The sequence below is a fragment of the Microtus ochrogaster genome, chromosome X, assembly GCF_000317375.1.
Source record: "Microtus ochrogaster isolate Prairie Vole_2 chromosome X, MicOch1.0, whole genome shotgun sequence".
NCBI lineage: Eukaryota > Metazoa > Chordata > Mammalia > Rodentia > Cricetidae > Microtus > Microtus ochrogaster.
The window spans coordinates 21,716,353-21,724,127 of NC_022026.1; positions in this window are offsets into that span (position 1 = coordinate 21,716,353).

The following is a 7,775-nucleotide window of genomic DNA, read 5'->3' on the forward strand; positions in this document are numbered from 1 at the left end:
TGGGATTAAAGGCGTGTGCCACCATCGCCCGGCACAAAAACTCTTTAGTTACTACAAGAGCTTGTCACTTAGCATCCTAAATCCTGAGACATGTAGTAAAGTGTTGTTTGTGCCTGCGACTTGGCTGCAGATGGCGCCTGTGCTGGCGTTCTTCAGCTACTAGCCTGCCCTGCAGTCACTCTTCCTACCACCTGGGTAGTTAGTTCACTCACCTTTGACTGTCTGCTTTTTTTTAAGCCACTTACTGGTTTTTGTTTTGTTTTGTTTAGTTTTCTAGTCTTTTTAAGTTTTTTTAGTCTCTACATAGCCCTGGCTGTGCTCGAACTCACTCTGTATACCTGACTGCCATAAAACTCACAGAGATCCATCTGCCTCTGCCTCCTGGGATTAAAGGTGTTTGACACTACACCCCACTTATGCTGCTGTTTTGAGGTTATCACATCCTGTCTTTGGGATGTAGACTAGAGAGAACCCGATTCATCCTCAGAAACACAAGTGCAGCATAGTATAAATTGTCACCCAAGAAATAGTGTCTAGAAAGTGCCTTCTGGCCGGGCGGTGGTGGTGCATGCCTTTTAATCCCAGCACTCGGGAGGCAGAGACAGGTGGATTTCAGTGAGTTTGAGGTCAGCCTGGTCTACAGAGCTAGTTCCAGGACTGTTGCACAGAGAAACCCTACTTCAAAAAAAACAAAAATCGAAAAAGAAAAGAAGAAAGGAAGTGCCTACTGGGTATTGATCATATCACACAGGTGTCTTGTTTAATCCTTACCATAACCTTTGAGGTACAGGGTGTGTGAGCTAACTGCCCATGATGAGAGAGTAAGGCATGAAGCAGACTTAACCTGGTACTGAATCAACAGATCTACATAGCACTGATCTCTTTCCATCATTTTTGACACCCAGTGTGGTGGTGAGAATCCATACTAAAACACTTCTCTTGGCAACAACCAATGCCTTGCAATTCAGTTCGGCTACCACCTAGAGTTAGCATGAGACTACAAGTTTAAGGTCTCGGTTCCACAAAGGCTGCCTTCACAGGGCAGTGTGAAAGAATTTTCTCCCATGTGGGAGGACTAAGCAATGTCTACCCCTCCTCCAAAGGCCCTAATGGCAAACCAAAGTATGATTCACCCTGGGAGACCAAGTTTATGGGCTTGCTTACAGCGCATAGGTTGGAGTTATTGACTATAGTGTGAGTAGTCACTGGAAAGTTCACCCACGTGGATGATGAGATGGAGCCTCCTTCCCCTAATCTTTTCCAGCCTGTATACTGCAGCTTCTCCATGAAAGCGGAGGCTACATGCAATCAGAGCAGCTGTGAACACTTGGGTAGGGTTCAGCGGCCCTTCCGGCCCTTCCTAGGAGGGACGTCAGCAAGCCCAGCTGTGACGGTCTTCGCAAGCGGATGCAGCTGGCCTGCTCAAAGGCTAGTGCTGAATGACAGACACATGGTTACAGATTGGGCTCTCATCACCCAGTGCACAGAGCTCCCAAAAACTGCTTACTATACTTAGTTTATTAAAGAAAATACACTTTAGGAACAGGGACTAGAAAGGATGATTACGTATAGTTATGAAGGAGGCTGCAGGGAGCTCTCACATACACCCCCCCTCCCCCGCAACACCACAACCCCAGCAACTAGGTGTATTAACCTAAACCTTCCCAAACTCAATATTTTATGCAGTGCTTGGGGTCTGTGGTAGGGTATTTTTGGATGGTTAGTGAGATAAGCAAGCTTGATTAAGTAGTTGGATATTAGTGATTAAGTCTATAACCCTTGAGGTTGGGCAGCTCCACCCCTCTAATGAAACCTTGGTCTCATGGCTACCTGCCTCCCCTCCCAGAGCTGGAACAGGAGGTGGGGTTGTCTAGCCACCAGTCATTGCACCAGCAAACACACCTTTCAGATTTTCAGGGTTTTAGGAACTGTGCCAGGAGCCAAGAACAGACTAATCTTTCATAGCTCCCCTCCCTATTTAAAGCTTCCAACCCTACTCCTAGGAGAGCACCGTCCCCCATGCTGTGGATTAACTATTACCCCACTCTTCGGTTCCATGAATGCAGAGATTCACTTTGTTTTGTGCATGAAATGTATTCCCAAGGTCTAGAAGAATCCAGTTTGGTTGACAACTGTTCAATAAACAGTTCCTTCTGGAAACAAAGAGTCATTTGACAGATCTGTTGAGGACCTATTCCCACCAAGGTTGTTAAATGAGGACAGGACACTGGCCCTGTTCAGATGCTCCACACACAAAACTACAAAGGTCCTGTTTAGAGGAAGAAGCTTGGGCTTGACCTCTGAGGCCAGTTCAGTTTGCTACCGAGTTTATCAGTGCCTTTACAGAAGCAGTTTCCTAGGTCCCCTGAAACGAGCAGGTCCTGCTACTGATCTCCAAGCCTGGGGAAATACTTGTCCAAATATCCAGCTTCTAGCTGGGCGATGGTGGCGCACGCCTTTAATCCCAGCACTCAGGAGGCAGAGGCAGGCGGATCTCTGTGAGTTCGAGACCAGCCTGGTCTACAGAGCTAGTTCCAGGACAGGAACCAAAAGCCACAGAGAAACCCTGTCTCCAAAACAAAACAAAACAAACAAAAAAACCCCCAAATATCCAGCTTCTGGCCTCTACACATCACATTCAGGATTTAAGGGGACAGCAAAGGCATTTGCACTCTGGGCTCTGGCCCCTATATCACCCATGATGGCCTGAGCCCTGCTCCTATTTAGCTGCATGTGGCACACAGAGCCTTTGCATCCCCCACTGCTCCCAGGGTAGCCTGCAGCTTCTTAAGCTTGTGCACCTTCTGAGAGTGACTGGTGTGATGGCACCTTTGCACATTGGTAATCCCAGCATTTGGGATGTGGCTGGAGGGTAAGGAGTTCAAGGTCGTCCTTTGCTACCGCCAGCCTGGGATACATAAGACCCTGACTAAAAAAATAGAACAAAATAAGACCTGTTAGTGTGTCTCAAGTCTAAAGCTGAGGAGGTAGTAGTGGGAAAACATGCCAGGCCAGCCCGGGATATCCAGTGAGGTCTTATCCCACAACCCTGCGGAAAAAAAAAAAAAAAAAACAAGCCCAGCTGGTGGTACATGCCATTAATCCCTGAAGCACTCAGAAGGCAGAGGAACCAGATTTCTGTAAGTTTTGAGCCAGGCTGATCTACAAAAGAGTTTGAGGCCAGCCAGGCTTACACTGGTGAGACCCTCTCAAAGCAAAACAAAACAACAAAAAAAGAATCCCTGCCCCAAAATTCATGAAGCAGGTAAACAGGACTGGTGATGTAGCTCTGTCGGTAAAGTGTGTGCCTAGCATGCACAAGACCCTAACTTCGGTTCCCAGCACCCCATAAACTGAGTGTGGCAATGCAGGCCTTTACAGGCCTGCCAGCAGTAGGGAGGTCTTGAGTTTGAGCCCCATATAAGTAGTTTTTAGATCTACTATTTGCTGCTATGAAATAAACACACATACATACTATAATTTTAAGCTTTCAGTTGTATTTCAGCATATGTGACAGTCTTGTAATCTTATGTTTTTTTTTAAAGTTATCTATTTTTATGTGTATGGGTGTTTTGCATGTATGTATATCTGTGCACAATGTGCCAGAAGAGGGTTTCAGATCCCCTGGAACTGGAGTAACAGACAATTGTGAGCTACCGTGTGGGTGCTGAGAATTGAACGTGGGTTCTTTGAAAGAGAAGCCAGAGTTCTTAACTGCTGAGCCATCTCTTCAGCCCTCTATCTTATGTAGATATGCATGCACTTAATCAAAACTCTGAGAAACAGCTCTTCCTGCTCTTCCAGAGGACCCAAGTTTTGTTCCGAGCATCCACATCAGGTGGCTCGCAACTGCCCAACTCCAGCTCTAGGAGATCCGACATCCTCTTCTGGGCTCTGAGGGCACCTGCATGCCTGCGATATACATAAACTCAGGAGGCACACACACATACATAAATAAAAACCTAAAACAACAAAAAGAACTTTCGAATATAGGGCATAGTAGCACATACCTTTAACTCCAGCACTGGAGAAGCAGAGGCAGGCCAATCCAAGTTCCAGACCAGCTAGGGCTTCACAAAGAGATCTCATCTTTAAAAAAAATTAAAAATCAACAACGCTCAGCTCTGAGAAAGGATACACAGCTTTGTACACACTGCCAAAGGATTTCATGTCACAAAATATTTAAGTTCCCTGGTCTACCTGGGTGTGTCAAGGCAGGCCTTTAATCCCAGCACTGGGGGAGGCAGAAGCAAGTTTGTGAGTTCAAGGCTAGCCTACTCTACATAGCAAATTCCAGGTCAGGCAGAGCTATACAGTGAGAACTTGTCTCAAAAACAAAATCCAAATCTAAGGGTATGAAGTCAAAATTCTCATTTTTTTTTTTCTGAGACAGGGTTTCTCAGTGTAACAGCCCTGGCTGTCCTGGAACTCACTTTGTAGACCAGGCTGGCCTTGAACTCAGAGAGATCCACCTGCTTCTGCCTCAGGAGTGCTGGGATTAAAGGCCCGTGCCACCAAGAAGCCTGAGGTAAATTGGTTTTTTTTTTCTTTTGAGACAGGGTCTGTGTAGGATTAAAGTGCTAGAACTGGGGTGGGGAACGGGAGGAGAAGAGGGAGGGGAAACTGGGTGGTATGTAAAATAACTAAATGAATAAATTTAGCATAAAAAGTGCTAGGATTAAGGTGTTTGCCATCATGCCCAATAATTATATATTAAGTTAGTTATTTGTATTTCAGATGCATTGGTGTTTTGCCTGCATGTCTATGTGAAGATGTCAGAACTCTGGGAACTGGAGTTAGACAGTGATGAGCTGCCATGTGGGTGCTGGGAGTTGAACCTGGGTCCTTTAGAAGAGCAGCCAGTGCTCTTAACCACTGAGCTTTAACCTGCTTTGTCCCCTCAGTTCTAAATGGCACCCCCAGAGACTGTCTACATTTGTTTTGCAGCAGTGGGGATGAAATCCAGGGCCTTTCCCATGCCAGGCAAATGCCAACACTGAGCTATGCATACCCCAAACTCTTCGTATACACCTTTTCCTATCCTAAGGCTAGTTTGCTGCATACGCTGTAGCACACCTGACTTTAATCTCTTCGTGGTACACCACTGATGAACGTTTAGATTCCTTCCAAATAATGCTGTCACAAATATCCTTGTGGCTTTTATGCATGATTACACTTAGGCAATAAGTTCCAGGATCAATGGGTATATTTCTAAATTTGATAATTCTGCCAAATTACTCTCCAGAGAGGTTAAAATTCACATTCCCACTCCCCTCATACACCCCCCAGTCATGTTAAATGTCTTGAGCTTTACCAGATAAAGAAGTACAATCTCAATTTGGTTTTACTTTGCAATTATTTTATTATAAATGAGATCCTTGGTGAAAGAAACAAAGTCTTAATTAAATGTGCCCACCATGTTGTGTTTAAATCTGTCAACCTTCAATTTTGTTTTTCGAGTCAGGGCCTGTCTGTGTAGCCCTGGCTGTCTTGGAACTTGTTACAGAGACCAGGCTGACCTTGAACTCATTGAGGTCAGCCAACCTTTGGTTCCCAAATGCTGAGGTTAAAGGGATGAGCTACCACACCCAGCCTTAAACTCCTCAAATGTTTCCTTCATCAGCTCCTCCAGAATTGTAAGTACCAGTCAACGGCTAACTTCCCACAGAGATACTTGGCCTAAGAGGCCTATTCCTCCCTACTCACTCCCAGACTAGCTTTAATTGCTCTGCAAGCCATAGAATCTAGTTTTGCTGGTTCGCTTTTCCTGCTCTGACTTCCCCTTGGGGATGACATTCACCCAACAGGGATTCACAATCTACTGAGGAAAAGACCAGGTACTATAAAGCTTTTCAAAGTTTCAAGGTTTTCAGTTTATTTTCATTATTCGTTGTTATAAACATTATGTGAGATTATTAACTCTTTTGGAGGTGAGGAGTGGACTGGAGATGGCCTTGTTTATTCTAAGCAAGTGCTCTGCTACTGAGCTACATGAAAGTGGTGTAAGGTGGTAGTAGTATCGTATGTGAAACTACTTCAATAAGTACTTTCTTTGCATCTTAGCTGAGCTCTGATTTGTGTGCTGAGACAGAGCAATGCTATTATTATACCCCAAGTTGGCCTAGAACTTGCTATGTAGTTCTAGATTGGCCTAATTCAAAAGCCCCCAAGCTAAGCCCCAAGAGTCTAGGACTAAAGCACATAGCATCATACCTAGATTACTTTGAACACTGTTCTGTCATAGTGGCATGTCTGCTAAATGGCAGGAATTCAGAACTCTTGAGTGGCAGTGGTGCACACCTTTGATCTCAGCACTTTGAGGCAGAGGCAGACGGATTTCTGTGAGTTCAAGGCCAGCCTGGTCAAGGGAGCAAGTTCCAGGACAGGTTCCAAAGCTACAGAAAGAAACCCTGTCTCAATAAAACAAACAAAAAAAATTAGTTGATAAATTTTTATTTCTAAAGCAATATGGTATTTTATTCATGAGACATTTTTATATGTCATAAATACAACAGTTAAAAAATTTTAAATATAGACATAATGGACTACCAAGATGGTTCCATGGGTAAAGGCACTTGCTGCCAAGCCTGAAGACCTAAGTTTGATCCCCAGGACCCAAATGAGAGAAAGAGAACCAAATCAGTAAGTTGTCCTCTGACCTCCACATACTTGCTATGGCACATATGAAATATAAATACACAAAATAAATAAATATAACTTAACTATGCGGGGGGGGGGGGTGGCGGCGGCGCACACCTTTAATCCCAGCACTCAGGGGCAGAGGCAGGCGGATCTCTGTGAGTTCAAGGTCAGCCTGGTCTACAGAGCTAGTTCCAGGACAGGCTCCAAAGCTACAGAGAAACCTCGAAAAACCAAACCAAACAAAACAAAAACAAATAAACAAACATATATATATATATCTCAGTCAGTGAAGTTCTTGCTATACAAGCATGAAGACTAAGTTCATTCCCCAGAACCTGGTGTGGCGACAAGAGTTTACAATCCCAGGGTTGGGAAGATAAAGAAAAGAGGATCCCTTGGCTGACCAGCCAGCCAGCCGAGCAGAACTGGTGAGCTCCAAGCCAGTAAGAGACTCCTCCGTCTCAAAACAAACAAAGCCCACTAAGGCAGACAGCTCCAGAAGATCTAACCTCCACATGCACATACACACGACACAGAACATTCTCCCACACACAATCTTTAGATAACAGAATATTAGCCATGAAAAGAATCCTAATGCAATCCATATGTGTTAGTTAAGAGTTTCTATTGCTGTGATAAAACACCATGTTCAAAAGCAACTTGGGAAAGAAAGGGTTTATTTCATCTTTCAGCTGTCAGGTCCCACTCCTTCACTGAAGGAAGTCAGGACAGGAACTCAAGGCAGGAAGCTGGAGGCAGGAACTGAAGTAGCGAGCCATGGAGGAATACTGCTTATTGGCTTGCTTTTCATGGTTTGCTCAGTTTGCTTTTTGTCTTATGTGCAATGGTATCCTGCATGTATGAGGAGGCCAGATCCCCTGTAACTGGAGTTAGAGTTATGACCTGCCATCTGTGTGCTGGGAATTGAACCCAGGACCTCTGGAAGAACAGTCAGTGCTCTCTCTTAACTGCTGAGCTGTCGGGGTCCAGACCCCTCAGTTTGCTTTCTTATATAATCCAGGACCACCTGTCCAGACTGCCTACAGTAGGCTGGGCCCTCCCACATCAATCATTAATCAAGAAGTGTCCCACAGCCGGGCAATGGTGGCGCACACCTTTAATCCCAGCACTCG